We start from the raw sequence: 16950 nt of genomic DNA, 5'->3' as shown, positions 1-16950 counted from the left end.
GAAAGATACATGGGGCCCGGGCTGGAAGGGTCCCGAGCCCAGGAGCCCCTGTGCCCCTGGAGTTTGGGATGCACCAGCCTCCTAGTCAAGGATGTGTTCTTCTTCACCAACCTGGAAACTCATCAAGCACTGTTCCAGCCTGACCCCCATCCTTCCCAAGTTGAGGTCGTGGAGCTGAAAGTTCCAGCCCCTCCAATGATTTGGTCTTTCTCTGGTGACCAGTTTCTGCTTGAGGCTCAGGGGGCCCCATCCTCAGTCGCCTCATTAGCATAAGCCCCAGCAGGCTCAGCGGGGACAATTTGTGACTAACAGAACACACCCCGTCACAGGAAGTGTCAGGGGTTTTAGGAGCGCAGTGCCAGTAATCAGGGACAAAAACCAAATATATGTTACTATATCATAGTCTACTAAATGTTATGTATACATTTTCCACAACTTACGGCTTTCCAGGATACTCTTAATTCACATTTCTAGAAAAGTATTTTTTCAGTCTTCATAGAAAAATATTCTAAACTCCATTTAGACTTGGAATTGTTTGTTCTTTTACAAGTCCAGCATTTAGTGAAAATAAGAATGTCGCAGTTTGGAAATCTAATGGTTTATTAAAAATTTGTTTTATTGTGACTGATGAAATCTTAAGGATTTCATAGCAGATCAGTATTCAGAGTGATGAAGAATCTGATGTTAAAATTAGAAATTTGGGGCACCTGGGTGGCTCAGTCGGTTAAGTGTCTGCCTTTGGCTCAGGTCCTGATCCCAGGGTCTTGGGATTGAGCCCCACGTCGGGCTCCCCGCTCAGCGGGAAGTCTGCTTCTCCCTCTGCCTCTGCCTGTTGCTCTCCCTGCTTGCGCTCTCTCTCTCTGTCTCTGTCAAATAAAATCTTTAAAGAAAAAAAATTAGAAATTTAAATCATTAGCAAATCATACTATAACACCATTGGTGGTTCTTCATTTTCTGTCAAGTTTATCCTTCCTTTTTTTTTTTTTTTTTTTTGAGGGGAGATTTAGAGGGACTTGAAAACACCTATGAATTTTTTTTAAGATTTTATTATTTTTTTTAATTTATTTTATTTTTTTATAAATGTATAATGTATTTTTATCCCCAGGGGTACAGGTCTGTGAATCGCCAGGTTTACGCACTTCACAGCACTCACCATAGCACATACCTTCCCCAATGTCCATAATCCCACCCCCCTTTCCCGACCCCCTTCCCCCCAGCAACCCTCAGTTTATTTTGTAAGATTAAGAGTCACTTATGGTTTGTCTCCCTCCCAATCCCATCTTGTTTCATTTATTCTTCTACCCCCCAACCCCCCATGTTGCATCTCCACTTCCTCATATCAGGGAGATCATATGATAGTTGTCTTTCTCCGATTGACTTATTTCGCTAAGCATGATACCCTCTAGTTCCATCCACGTCGTCGCAAATGGCAAGATTTCATTTCTTTTGATGGCTGCATAGTATTCCATTGTGTATATATACCACTTCTTCTTTGTCCATTCATCTGTTAATGGACATCTAGGTTCTTTCCATAGTTTGGCTATTGTAGACATTGCTGCTATAAACATTTGAGTGCACGTGCCCCTTTGGATCACTACGTTTGTATCTTTAGGGTAAATACCCAGTAGTGCAATTGCTGGGTCATAGGGTAGCTTTATTTTCAACTTTTTGAGGAACCTCCATGCTGTTTTCCGGAGTGGTTGCACCAGCTTGCATTCCCACCAACAGTGTAGGAGGGTTCCCCTTTCTCCGCATCCTCGCCAGCATCTGTCATTTCCTGACTTGTTAATTTTAGCCATTCTGACTGGTGTGAGGTGATATCTCATTGTGGTTTTGATTTGTATTTCCCTGATGCCGAGTGATATGGAGCACTTTTTCATGTGTCTGTTGGCCATCTGCATGTCTTCTTTGCAGAAATGTCTGTTCATGTCTTCTGCCCATTTCTTGATTGGGTTATTTGTTTGGGTGTTGAGTTTGCTAAGTTCTTTATAGATTTTGGACACTAGCCTTTTATATGATATGTCGTTTGCAAATATTTTCTCCCATTCTGTCAGTTGTCTTTTGGTTTTGTTAACTGTTTCCTTTGCTGTGCAAAAGCTTTTGATCTTGATGAAATCCCAATAGTTCATTTTTGCCCTTGCTTCCCTTGCCTTTGGCGATGTTCCTAGGAAGACGTTGCTGCAGCTGAGGTTGAAGAGGTTGCTGCCTGTGTTCTCCTCAAGGATTTTGATGGATTCCTGTCTCACATTGAGGTCCTTCATCCATTTTGAGTCTATTATCCTGTGTGGTGTAAGGAAATAGTCCAATTTCATTTTTCTGCATGTGGCTGTCCAATTTTCCCAACACCATTTATTGAAGAGGCTGTCTTTTTTCCATTGGACATTCTTTCCTGCTTTGTCAAAGATTAGTTGACCATAGAGTTGAGGGTCTATTTCTGGGCTCTCTATTCTGTTCCATTGATCTATGTGACTGTTTTTGTGCCAGTACCATGCTGTCTTGATGATGACAGCTTTGTAAAAGAGCTTGAAGTCCAGAACTGTGATGCCACCAACTTTGGCTTTCTTTTTCAAGATTCCTTTGGCTATTCGAGCTCTTTTCTGGTTCCATATAAATTTTCAGATTACTTGTTCCATTTCTTTGAAAAAAAATGGGTGGGATTTTGATAGGGATTACATTAAATGTGTAGATTGCTTTAGGTAGCATAGACATTTTCACAATATTTGTTCTTCCAATCCAGGAGCATGGAACATTTTTCCATTTCTTTGTGTCTTCCTCAATTTCTTTCATGAGTACTTTATAGTTTTCTGAGTATAGATTCTTAGCTTCTTTGGTTAGGTTTATTCCTAGGTATCTTATAGTTTTGGGTGCAATTGTAAATGGGATTGACTCCTTAATTTCTCTTTCTTCTGTCTTGTTGTTGGTGTAGAGAAATGCAACTGATTTCTGTGCATTGATTTTATATCCTGACACTTTACTAAATTCCTGTACAAGTTCTAGCAGTTTTGGAGTGGAGTCTTTTGGGTTTTCCACATATAGTATCATATCATCTGCAAAGAGTGATAGTTTGACTACTTCTTTGCCAATTTGGATGCCTTTAATTTCTTTTTGTTGTCTGATTGCTGAAGCTAGGACTTCTAGTACTATGTTGAATAGCAGTGGTGATAATGGACATCCCTGCCGTGTTCCTGACCTTAGCGGAAAAGCTTTCCATTTTTCTCCATTGAGAATATTTGCGGTGGGTTTTTATAGATGGCTTTGATAATATTGAGGTATGTGCCCTCTATCCCTGCACTTTGAAGAGTTTTGATCAGGAAGGGATGCTGTACTTTGTCAAATGCTTTTTCAGCATCTATTGAGAGTATCATATGGTTCTTGTTCTTTCTTTTATTAATGTGTTGTTTCACATTGATTGATTTGCAGATATTGAACCAACCTTGCAGCCCTGGAATAAATCCCACGTGGTCATGGTGAATAATCCTTTTAATGTACTGTTGAATCCTATTGGCTAGTATTTTGGTGAGAATTTCTGCATCTGTGTTCAACAAGGATATTGGTCTGTAATTCTCTTTTTTGATGGGATCCTTGTCTGGTTTTGGGATCAAGGTGATGCTGGCCTCATAAAATGAGTTTGGAAGTTTTCCTTCCATTTCTATTTTTTGGAACAGTTTCAGGAGAATAAGAATTAGTTCTTCTTTAAATGTTTGGTAGAATTCCCCTGGGAAACCATCTGGCCCTGGACTTTTGTTTGTTTAGAGATTCTTGATGACTGTTTCAATCTCCTTACTGGTTATGGGTCTGTTCAGGTTTTCTATTTCTTCCTGGTTCAGTTGTGGTAGTTTATATGTCTCTAGGAATGCATCCATTTCTTCCAGATTGTCAAATTTGTTGGCGTAGAGTTGCTCATAGTATGTTCTTATAATTGTCTGTATTTCTTTGGTGTTAGTTGTGATCTCTCCTCTTTCATTCATGATTTTATTTATTTGGGTCCTTTCTCTTTTCTTTTTGAGAAGTCTGGCCAGGGGTTTATCAATCTTATTAATTCTTTCAAAGAACCAGCTCCTAGTTTCATTGATTTGTTCTATTTTTTTTTTTTTTTTGGTTTCTATTTCATTGATTTCTGCTCTGATCTTTATTTCTCTTCTCCTGCTGGGTTTAGGGTTTCTTTCTTGTTCTTTCTCCAGCTCCTTTAGGTGTAGGGTTAGGTTGCGTACTTGAGACCTTTCTTGTTTCTTGAGAAAGGCTTGTACCGCTATATATTTTCCTCTCAGGACTGCCTTTGTTGTGTCCCACAGATTTTGAACCGTTGTGTTTTCATTATCATTTGTTTCCATGAATTTTTTCAATTCTTCTTTAATTTCCTCGTTGACCCATTCATTCTTTAGAAGGATGCTGTTTAGTCTCCATATATTTGGGTTCTTTTTAAATTTCCTCTTGTGATTGAGTTCTAGCTTCAGAGCATTGTGGTCTGAAAATATGCAGGGAATGATCCCAATCTTTTGATACTGGTTGAGACCTGATTTAGGACCGAGGATGTGATCTATTCTGGAGAATGTTCCATGTGCACTAGAGAAGAATGTGTATTCTGTTGCTTTGGGATGAAATGTTCTGAATATATCTGTGATGTCCATCTGGTCCAGTGTGTCATTTAAGGCCTTTATTTCCTTGTTGATCTTTTGCTTGGATGATCTGTCCATTTCAGTGAGGGGAGTGTTAAAGTCCCCTACTATTATTGTATTATTGTTGATGTGTTTCTTTGATTTTGTTATTAATTGGTTTATATAGTTGGCTGCTCCCACGTTAGGGGCATAGATATTTAAAATTGTTAGATCTTCTTGTTGGACAGTTCCTTTGAGTATGATATAGTGTCCTTCCTCATCTCTTATTATAGTCTTTGGCTTAAAATCTAATTGATCTGATATAAGGATTGCCACTCCTGCTTTCTTCTGATGTCCATTAGCATGGTAAATTCTTTTCCACCCCCTCACTTTAAATCTGGAGTTGTCTTCGGGTTTAAAATGAGTTTCTTGTAGGCAATATATAGATGGGTTTAGTTTTTTTATCCATTCTGATACCCTGTGTCTTTTGATTGGGGCATTTAGCCCATTAACATTCAGGGTAAGTATTGAGAGATATGAATTTAGTGCCATTGTATTGCCTGTAAGGTGACTGTTACTGTATATTGTGTCTGTTCCTTTCTGATCTACTACTACTTTTAGGCTCTCTCTTTGCTTAGAGGACCCCTTTCAATATTTCCTGTAGAGCTGGTTTGGTATTTCCAAATTCTTTCAGTTTTTGTTTGTTCTGGAAGCTTTTTATTTCTCCTTCTATTTTCAGTGATAGCCTAGCTGGATATAATATTCTTGGCTGCATGTTTTTCTCGTTTAGTGCTCTGAATATCTCATGCCAGCTCTTTCTGGCCTGCCAGGTCTCTGTGGATAAGTCTGCTACCAATGTAACATTTTTACCATTGTATGTTACAGACTTCTTTTCCTGGGCTGCTTTCAGGATTTTCTCTTTGTTACTAAGACTTGTAAATTTTACTATTAGGTGACAGGGTGTGGACCTATTCTTGTTGATTTTGAGGGGGGTTCTCTGCACCTCCTGGATTTTGATGCTTGTTCCCTTTGCCATATTAGGGAAATTCTCTACAATAATTCTCTCCAATATACCTTCTGCTCCCCTCTCTCTTCTTCTTCTGGAATCCCAATTATTCTAATGTTGTTTCGTCTTATGGTGTCACTTATCTCTCGAATTCTCCCCTCATGGTCCAGTAGCTGTTTGTCCCTCTTTTGCTCAGCTTCTTTATTCTCTGTCATTTGGTCTTCTATATCACTAATTCTTTCTTCTGCCTCATTTATCCTAGCAGTAAGAGCCTCCATTTTTTATTGCACTACATTAATAGCTTTTTTTATTTCAACTTGGTTAGATTTTAGTTATTTTATTTCTCCAGTAAGGGCTTTTATCTCTCCAGAAAGGGTTTCTGTAATATCTTCCATGCCTTTTTCGAGCCCGGCTAGAACCTTGAGAATCGTCGTTCTGAAATCTAGATCTGACACATTACCAATGTCTGTATTGATTAGGTCCCTAGCCTTTGGTACTGCCTCTTGTTCTTTTTTTTTTTTTTTGTGGTGAGTTTTTCTGCCTTGTCATTTTGTCCAGATAAGAGTATATGAAGGAGCAAATAAAATACTAAAAGGGTGGCAAAGACCCCAGGAAAATGCTCTTTAACCAAATCAGAAGAGACCCCAAATCATGGGAGGGAGAAAGGGGATAAAAAGAAGTTCAGAAAAAAAATAAAAAAGGAGACAAATAAAAAATATAAAAAAGAATATATATATATATATATATATATTAGATAAACCAGTTTAAAAACGTTAAAAAAGAAAAGGGTAAAAGTTAAAAAAAATTTAGCAGAAGAAAAAAAATTAAATTAAAAATAATTAAATTAACCACAAGACTAACAAATCATGAGGCGAAAGCCATGAGTTCCGTGCTTTGCTTTCTCCTCCCCTGGAATTCCACTGCTCTCCTTGGTAGGTGAACTTGGTCCTGGCTGGATTTCTTGTTGATCTTCTAGGGGAGGGGCCTGTTGTAGTGATTCTCAAGTGTCTTTGCCCCAGGCGTAGTTGCACCGCCCTTACCAGGGGCCAGGCTAAGTAATCTGCTCTATTTCGCTTTTGGGAGCTTTTGTCCCCTGAGCGCTTTCCGTAGAGTTCGGGGGGACGGGATGAAAATGGCGGTCTCCCAGTCTCCAGCCTGAAGGAGCCGAGAGCTCGGGGCCCCAGTCCTCAGTGCGCCCTCAGAGAAAAGCACCCAATCACTCCCGTCTCCCTGGGCTCCGGCCGCGCTCTGAGCTCACCGAGTCTGTGACTGCTTCAAGGTAACCCCTAGCTGAGAGCTCACTCCTCGGCTCTGTCTCTGTAGCTGGCTTCCCCGCTCTAGTAATCTGGGAGCTCTGCGACACTCAGACACCCCTGATCCTTCTGTGACCCTGCGGGACCTGGGGTCACACTGACCCCGTGTGGGCTTCACCCCGGTTAAGCCTCTGGAGTGATGTCCCTCAGCGGAACAGACTTTTACAAGTCCTGATTTTGTGCTCGGTTGCTCTGCCGCTTGCCGGGAGCCTGCCCCTCCCCCCGCGGTCTATCTTCCCGTCGCTTTGGATTCACTTCGCAGCCGGTCCTACCTTTCAGAAAGTGGTCGATTTTCTGTTTCTAGAATTGCTGTTCTTTTTGTCTTTGATCTCCCGTTGGATTTGTAGGTGTTTGCAATGGTTTGATAAGCTATCTAGCTGATCTCCTGCTACCTGATGTAGTCTCAGCTGCTACTTCTCCACCATCTTGACTCCTCCCAACACCTATGACTTTTTAATCTTTTTTAATGTGCCAGTTGTAAAGTGACTCTCTTTCCTAATCATTCTACCTGTTCATATACATATAATCAGAGTATATCCCAGTTGTGGCTTACTTACTTGCTAATTGTATTAAATTCTTGGAGGAGTTGTTTCAGACTTTTAGAGGGATTTCTCTGAGAACACCCAGAAGTTTCAGGAAGACCTGTGGCTAAGTGTCGGCCGTCACCCTCCTAGGTTAGAAAATACTGCGTTCAGTGAGAAGACAATGGTGTGATCCTGTGTGTGTCTCTGTCTGCTCTACCTCTGCCCCATTTTGCATGCTGTAGTGTTGCAAACATCCAAGACATCTGTCACTGCACCCACACTAGTTCAGTGTGCATCTCCAAAAAGAATGTTTTTAATTTTATATAATCACCGTGCCATTAAGAACTTCTTAAAAGATACTGATACAAAGCCAAAAATGGTTATGTTTTTTTCTTATCTTGCAATTATATAAAGTGTTCTGGCATTTACAGAAAAAGCAAAATGCACATCTTTCGTACAGTGTTTTCAGAGCATGTGGCTAACTCACAGCAGTGCAATCCCTGGCCCCGGGGACCCATGTGCCTGCAGCAGGAGCAACGGGGTGGCCAGCACAGCAACAGTAAAGTGCTGGCGTCTCTTTGTTGGGCAGGGGGCCCTCAAGTCATTTTACATCGAATTTTTTCTTTGTAATATGAGTAATTCAGAGTAAATGTCCCCCATTATTCCCTTTTCCAGAACAGTCATTGTATTAGTTTCCATGGCCATAAATATACATCACATACCCACAGTACATATTATGCCCGTTTCCAGGGGAGACTGGTGCTTTTATAGGACACGCACTTTTCTCTGAATGCCCCCCTCCTTTCCCATTGTGCCTTTGCATGGACCGTATGTTTTCTTCACTTGTAACGCACCCCCACTGGCTCTGCAAGTCTGTCGGGCTCAACCTGTTGTCCTGGAGGGGACGCTGTGGAACTTCTTTGCTGGGAGCCTCCTCTAAGCCCCTTCCCGCCCCAGACAGCAGCACACTCTGCTCTTGTCATTTTCTATCCTAACCTTTCTTTTGATATTGATCACATTTATCTATATGTTATTCTTACTTGTCTTCTCTCCTAGGGAGGTCTTAGGAATGGGTCTTAGGAATGGGAATTAGGAATGGGGCTGCCTTTTGTGTGCCCCATGCGGGGCACATAGGAGTGCTTGTGGAAAGGACAGATGATCGTCAATTCTGTCCCCACAGCTTTCTAAAGTACTCGGATGTCCAGTCTATCCACAGCAAGATCCCTCTTTTACAAAATCCCCGAAAGGTGCTCACATGATCCTGCTAAATCCCCTTCTGTCCAGGAGGGAGTTTTGTGACTCCTAGAGCCCCTTTGCAGATGACATCACCAAGACGGTGAAATAGAAGAGCCCAGCTTCTCCCCCTGCAAAGATCAACCTGGACAACATTAGACACCTTTCCATGAAGTCAGCTCCAGGAGAGCTCAGGAATCCACTAAGAACTTCAACACAGTGGGACAAAAAACCTGAGAATAACCACAAAAAGGGGGAAGAAAAACAGCTTCATTTTGCCTGTGTTCTCACATCCTGAGGCTGGCATGGCTCGGCACCGTGAGAACTGCCTCTAGGGAGAGTTCTCCCCACCAGGGAAGGGAGAGTGGAGGGAACGACCAGTCCCCCTAGCCTCTTGGGGCACCACACAGAGGACCCACTTCAGTTTTACCCCAGCCAGAGTCCTACAACAATGAGACCTATGGAGACGGCCAAGAGCAAGGAAGAGGGTCAAGGGCTCTCGGTTGCAGCCACTCTGCAGGAACAGCCGTGATCACCAGTGACCTCTGCAGACGACCCCGCAGCTTTCTGCAGATTTTTTTTTTTTTTTTTTTTTTTTTTTGCCCCTGTGCCAGATGCCTGAGTCCCTCCTTGCTCCCTCCCAGGACCCCTGCCAGAGCCTGGGGTCTGCGGTTATGTGAGTGCAAGGTGCCAGCCAGGACTTCCCCTCCGCCGTGCCAGGGCTGACCCCCAGTGCCACGTGCACATTCACCCCAGCCCCTCCAGCTGGGTACTCGCAGGCCACCAGCCTGACTCTAACCGCTGGTCAACCCTGCAGCCGGAGAAGTGCGCACCCACAAGCAGGGCCCCCAGCTGCTTGCTTCTGGGCCTGCGGTTGGCCCAAATCCTTGCTGCTGGCTCTGGCCCCAGCCCCTGCCACTACACCGACACCTGTGGCGGCTTCCGCAGCCAAGTATGTGCACACCAGCAGCCTAGCCCCCACTGCTACCTGCCCTGATCCCTAGCTACTGGACAGGAAACATCACCAAGGATCCCAACAGCCCTTGAAGCCGCCGCAGATCCTCGCACACCAGTGCTTGCCAAGGGTCACACAGTTGATGCCGTGGACCTCCCTGGCCTGAACTAATGCAGCATCAGACCTGGAGCCACCACACCCTCTGGCACTCAGCACCCTGCATGATGAGTCTTGGCGACACAGCACGCCCCAGCAGCCCCCGTTTGCAGCGGGCAGGCTTTCCTCACTGAAGCCAGTCTACGCAGTCAAGGAGGTGACTGCTTCTTCGAATGTACATACACCTTCGCAAGGTGACAGATCTCAAAGAACTGGGGAACACAACACCACCAGAGCAGCGCCAGAAACGTCCAGAAGCTGATCCCCAAAGGAATGGAGAGACATGAATTGCCTAATGAAGAATTCAAAATAGTTGTTCTGGAAGGTGCTCAGAGAATTACAAGAAAACACAAACAGTTTAACAAACTCAGAAAAACACAAGAACAAAATGAGTTCAACAAAGACCGAAAACATAAAAAAGAACCGAACACATTTTGGAGCTGAAGAATACAACTATTAAAATGCAGAAATCAGTAGAGAGCTTCAGCAGCAGACCGGACAGTAGGAAGAATCCATGAGCTTAAGGGCAGATGGTATGAAATTACCCAGAGAAGCAAAGAAAAAATGAAAAAGAATGAAAAAAGCCTACAGGACTTACAGAGCGCCATTAAGAAACAACCCACCTGGGTGGCTCAGTCGGTTAAGCGCCTGCCTTCGACTCAGGTCATGATTCCATGGTCCGGGGATTGAGTCCCACATCTGGCTCCCTCTTCCGTGGGGAGTCTGCTTCTCCCTCTGCGCCTGCTTGTGCTCTCCTTCATGCTCTCTCTCTCTGACAAATTGATAAATAAAATCTTTAAAAAAATTTTTTTAATTTTAAAAATTAAAAACAAAAAAAAAAAAAGTCTACCCATGGCTTTGGAGTCCCTGAAAGAGAAGGGAGAAAACACTTTTGGCGGGGGCACCTAGTGGCTCAGTCAGTTACATGGCTGGTTTGGGTTCAGGTAGTGATCTTGGGGTCCTGGGATCAAGCTCCCTGCTCAGTGGGGAGCCTGCTTCTCCCTCTGCCCCCACCTCATGCTTATGCTCTGTGTGTGTGTCTCTCTCTGAAATAAAATCTTTAAAAGAAAAATTTTTTTAAGTAGAGGCTGAGAACTCCCCAAATCAGGGGAGTCGTTTGGACATCCAAGTTACTGAAGCTGACGAGTCAACCAAAATTTCAGTCCAAAACTATCTTCTCCAGGACACATTATAATAAAAGTGTCTAAAATCATGTGTCCTCGTGCAGCCTATTCCCTTTCCCAAATTTGGGTAACAGAGTTAGCCAATTACTTTACATTCTAGGGGTAAGAACTTTGACATTTAGGCAGCAGGGTTTTTCTTTGGATGAGTATATCCTGGGAATTCTGGCTGTACTCTTGGTTGACCTCCTTGTACCTCACGGCGCAGCCTGTGGGCAGGCAGGTACTCAGCATGTCCTCTCCGTTTTCATGACCAAGCTTTAGGCTTGAGGGCTGTGAGAAGCAGTTGAGGATATGATTATTGATGTCTCTCTTTAGACCTAGGCATGCTCAGCTTGCTGAATATTAGTATGACAGGTCATAAATGCTTGGGGGCAGAATATGTCAAATCTCTCCGTTTTGTTAATTACATACTCTGTTACACTTGACAAGTCCTCGTGTTGGAGAAGCTAGAGCCCTAATGAGATCTTGAAAACTTGGACCCTGCTGCCTTTTCTTTTTTTTTTTAAGATTTTATTTATTTATTCATCAGAGAGAGAGAGGGAGAGAGAGCAAGCACAGGCAGACAGAATGGCAGGCAGAGGCAGAGGGAGAAGCAGGCTCCCTGATGAGCAAGGAGCCCGATGTGGGACTCGATCCCAGGACGCTGGGATCATGACCTGAGCCAAAGGCAGCTGCTCAACCAACTGAGCCACCCAGGCATCCCTCTGCTGCCTTTTCAAAGGGGGAGAGGAATGGCAAATGGTTTTCCTACTCTAATGTTAAGATTAAATGATTTCACCTGAAACTTGAACTTTGTATCTATTTAAGTTGATTAGACCAGTTTTTACAAACTTTCACCCTGTCTGAGCTATGAGAACTATAGTTCAGCACTTAGAGAAATCCATTTGCTGAGTGCTCCTTGGGTGGCTCCCTGGGTCTCTGATCCAAGTACAGCCCGGGGTACCCATTCCAAGACCCCAGCGGGTGCCTGAAACTGTAGATCCTACTGACCACTATATATATATATACCATGTTTTTTTCTTATATATATAGCTATGATAGGTTTAATTTGTAGATTAGGCACAGTAAGAGAACATCCAAATTGTTAGTATCACCAGCTTTGTGCTTTGGGGTCCTCAGTAAAATTGGGGTTCCCTGAACACTACCGCAATACCACCACAGCCACACTGAGAGCCAAGTGGGCCCCGTGACTCCGGGTGGGGGGGCAGGGGGGAGCTCGTACAACATGGATATGCCAGACAAGGGGAGGATTCACCTCTTGGGTTGGACACAGCAGGTTCGCATAAGATTTCATGATGCAGCTGAGAAGAGCATGCAATTTAAAATTGGCAAATCATTTATTTCTGAAATTTTACATTTAATAATTATGGACCAGAGTTGACCACAGGTGACTCAAACCAGAGATAGCTGCCAGCTGGGGGGAAGGGTGGGGGGGAAACCAATGATTTCTTAAAAAACAAAAACCAAAAAAGTTTATTAGTGAAATTACTAAAAACTTTTAGTTTAACAAGCTCATTTCTAATACTATCAGTTAAAATTTCTATAATAATAAAACCTTTTTTCCAAGGACTTTGCATATTTTACAGCTTAAAAGTATTCTCATATTTAACACCTGATTCAACTTTCAGAACAGCCCTTTGCAGTAGTATTGAGCAGATCTTCCCCCGTCTCACAACCGAGGACCCAAAATACGGGGCATAGGAGCAGACCACCCCTAGGAAGTGAGCAGAAGGCACCGGGTGCCCTCTACGGACCCCACCGCTCCACAGCCAGACAAGGCACTGGGATTTCTAGTGGCTGGAATCCTTTCTTGCCTTAAAATCTACTATGAAAATTTCAAACATCCATTTGTCGGAGTTCTTAAAACTCTATAAACAGTTCTTAGTTTAACTAGTGAGAGTGGTTTTTACTTTAAAAATAATCTTTGGTGCTAAATTATTGGGGGGAGTATATGTTGATTTCATCACTGTAAAACCAGCTTTTGATTTAAAAAAAAAAAAATTGGGGCACTTGGATGGCTCAGTGGGTTAAGCCTCTGCCTTCAGCTCAGGTCATGATCTCAGGGTCCTGGAATTGAGCCCCGAATCGGGCTCTCTGCTCATCAGGGAGCCTGCTTCCCCCTCTCTCTGCCTGCCTCTCTGCCTACTTGTGATCTCTCTCTCTCTGTCAAATAAAATCTTTAAAAAAATTTTTTTTCAATTAAAAAAAAAAAACACCTTGCAATTTGGGTAACTTGCCTTTTGTGCCTGCCTTTAGTTAGTTGAAAATATTACAAGTTAAAAGTGCATGGCTGAAAAGGCACGCTTACTGGTTTTCAGAATGCTTGCCACCATCTTCTTGTCGGTGGCTTTTTTTTTTTAAATGAAGATTTTTATTTATTTATTTATTTATTTATTTATTTATTTATTTATTTATTTGACAGAGAGAGATCACAAGTAGGCAGAGAGGCAGGCAGAAAGAGAGGGGGAAGCAAGCTCCCTGCTGAGCAGAGAGCCCGATGCGGGACCCGATCCCAGGACTCTGGGATCATGACCTGAGCCGAAGGCAGAGGCTTAACCCACCGAGCCACCCATGCGCCCTTGTTGGTGGCTTTTAAAGCTGTCCAGAACTGAAGCTGTGGGTGAGTTAAATAGTAAGGGAAAGGTGAGAATGTGCCCGGGGGAATCTGTACTGATGGCTGTCACCCCCCTCGTGGGGAGATTATCCTCCCCTTCCACCCTGAGGTTTGCAGGCCTCACCGCAGCATTGCATGTGATTTGCTATGACCACATTCCTGTTGACCCAGGCTAGCCCTGGCCTGTGCTGCTTCTCATCTCCATTTCTTTAAGTTAGCCCTTGAGCGAGAATAAAAGAAAAATTGCTTTATTTACTCAGGAATTTTCTTAACTTAATCTCTAACTATCAGTTTATTCTACTGTGGCATTCTTTTCTCCTATTTATTTCCAGGAATAATTTTGGCTTTGTGCTAATAAAATGCTAGCCTGTTGCTTCCAACTTTTACCAAATAGAGTTACCTTTTGGGCCCTGTGTAGTGGCCTCAACTTTAGGCCAAGTCAGGTGTTTGTTCATAGGGTTGACGTCATGTTTCCCCCACAGGTCAGGTCTGTTCTGTTACTGGGTGACACGACACAACACGGGACTCCGCTGGGGGCAAAGTAGAATTCTAGTTCAATGGATGTTGTAGAAAGTATAGAAGGCAAACAGGAGGGCTGATTGTCGGGGGTCATCCCCAAGTGAGCACGGGACAAAGGACCTGGAGCTAAGCCAGGGTGCAGAGTCCTGCCCAAGATGGAGGTGACCAACTGAGCAAGGTGAGCCATTCGAGGGGGCTCTGGGCAGGAAGCAAGCATTTGGCTGAAAGCAGCATGGAGATGAAGGAACTCAAAGTTCCGAAATCCTAAAGCAGTAAGAACGTGAAAAGAGAAAACCAATGTCATCATCACAGCTATTAGCCAACACCAACACCTAGGCCATAAAAACAATGACAAATAAAGGAACGGTAAAGTCAATACACACATGTAGTTACTCTTACCCAGATCAGACGATGGTTCCTCGTCAACAAAACCAGTGTTTCGCGTTTAAATTGAAACCATACACACAGCGAGCTTCCTGCCATAGGCAACCCCGTGTACGTGTGAGCAGTTGGCACCGGTGAAGAGGGAGCAATCGTGCTTCCACTTGGGTTTTGTCTGTGCTTCAAGACTGTTCTGCACTTGGCTTCCTTCATCCCTCCCCTGCAGGTCTAGCTCTTGGTTAGAGGCAGGATGTGCGGTTGGGCCACAGTCTGCCCCCTACACCACGCGGTGTGGACTCCCTTGGCCAGGACACCTGCACACATGGGCATATCAGGAAAAGCTTAGCAGTGGAACTGTCCAGTCAAACATGTCTTCCTTTGTAAGATTCATAAAGCCGAATTGCCCTCCAGTGCTCTGGTGCCAATGATCTCGCCCACTAATAGAGCAAGAGGTCCAAACTGAAATCCACACTTTAAAAAAAACAACAAAAAAACAAAAAACAAACCAGGGCACCGGTGGCTCAGTGGGTTAAGCCTCTGCCTTCAGCTCAGGTCATGATCTCAAGATCCTGGGATTGAGCCCCGCATCCAGCTCTCTGCTCAGCAGGGGGCCTGCTTCCTCCCCCGCCCCCCACCTCTCTGCCTGCCTCTCTGCCTACTTGTGGTCTCTCTCTCTTTGTCAAATGAATAAATAAAACCTTTTTTAAAAAATTAAAAAAAAATCCAAAACCATAAGGTTTACACTTTCTCTTTATTAACCTAGAAAAGGTTAGTCTTTTTAGCGAAAATTCAGGATTTATATCTTACTGTTCACAAAGCTCAGCGTATACCTCATAGCAGTAGCCAGAGACTGCTCTTAGCGGAGTAAAACAGTACTTTCTTCATGACTACTACGGTATTTATGAAAAGCTAGAATTGAGTAAAGACAAAAGAATCTTCAGGGGACAGACATACCTTTGAAGAAGGATATTTAGTTTGTGTTTCCTCTAGGATTTTTTCCTTGAATATCTAATACACTCTTAGGGGTCAAAAATCAAAGCAGCATGAAAGACTGTGGAGTGTCCCCACCCCCGCATCCTTCCCTCACCTCTGTACAAAACCTCTTGTCCTTTGTGTACCCCCCTCCAGCTTCTTGATTTGGACACAGATAGTTTTTATTACTCTTCCCTTAAACAAAAGGTAACATATTACATACTATCCACTTTCCATCTTTACTGTATCTTGGAGCTCTTGCATATCTCAGTACACCGAGAGCTTAATCTTCTCACTGAAGGCTACATAGTGTTCCTTCTGTCCATGTTTTCTCTAACCAACTCCTGACTGGTAAACAATTGGGTCATTTCCAATTCTCTGGTTCTTCTGAGGTTTTTCCAAAATATTTACTAAATGAGAGCACTGTTAACTTCTCAGTCTTTACCTGCATTCTCCTTCCCTCATTTATTGGAAAAAGTAATAGCATTACTTCTAGTTTAACCCCTTTCTTATATATAGGCAAGAATCATTTAGAAAATTCAGTATCTGGTATGGCCAGTGTGCTCTTCTCTAGATCAACCTGTCTTTACCTCACAGACCTACAAGAGCGGCCTCTAGAAACCCTCTCTTCAATCTATGGCAATTCACAAAAACATATGATGTGACATCTTATATCTAAGGGCTCTTCGCTGGATAGTGTTAAGTTTATTGACTACTCATTTAATTGGGAGGAAAAAAGTTCAATTTCTCCTTCATATTCACCAAAAAATTAATTCCAGTTGGAATAAAAAACTGAAAACAATAGGCAAGGGTTTTTTTTTTTTTTTTTAAGGCATTGGGAGAACATACAGAATTTTTTTAATGATCAAAGGGTGAATCTTTCTAAAAGTGACACAAAATCCCCCACCTGTAAAGGTTTAAGGTTTGACTCTGCATATTAATATTTCCTATAAGACAACAGAACGCATGAAGTTTGGCATGGGCTAGGACAACACATTTGCAACACATTAACAAAAGATTGATGCCAATGTATAGAGATCCTAACAAGCTAGACAGACAGGAATGCACTTTAAAAAAAAAAAAATGTGTTTTTCTAATTTTTCCAAAATATTTTTAAAAGATTGGCAAAGCACACAAAGAAATAGATGATTAACAGACATGAAAAAGATGTGAACCTCTATTACCAAGTAAAATGTAAATTGAGATAACCACATTTTATTCCTGATATTAGTAATATATGACTTTTTCTTTTTTGTCAGTCTTGCTACACATTTATTGGTTTTGTTCTTTTTGAAGAATGAGCTATTTGTTTCAGTTTTGTTTTCAAATTCATTGATTTCTATCCTTTACTTTCTTTTCTTCTACTAGATGTGGGTTTATTCTGCTCATTCTTTTCCAGTTTCTTAAGACGGGAGCTTAGGTTATTGATCGAGAACTTCTTTCCTAATATTAACACTCAAAGCTATAAATTTCCTTCTAAGCACTGTTAGCTGTGCCC

The sequence above is a fragment of the Enhydra lutris genome, unplaced genomic scaffold (genome assembly GCF_002288905.1).
Source record: "Enhydra lutris kenyoni isolate GAN:26980312 unplaced genomic scaffold, ASM228890v2 scaffoldscaffold76, whole genome shotgun sequence".
NCBI lineage: Eukaryota > Metazoa > Chordata > Mammalia > Carnivora > Mustelidae > Enhydra > Enhydra lutris.
Note: the sequence above shows the minus strand (reverse complement) of the source record.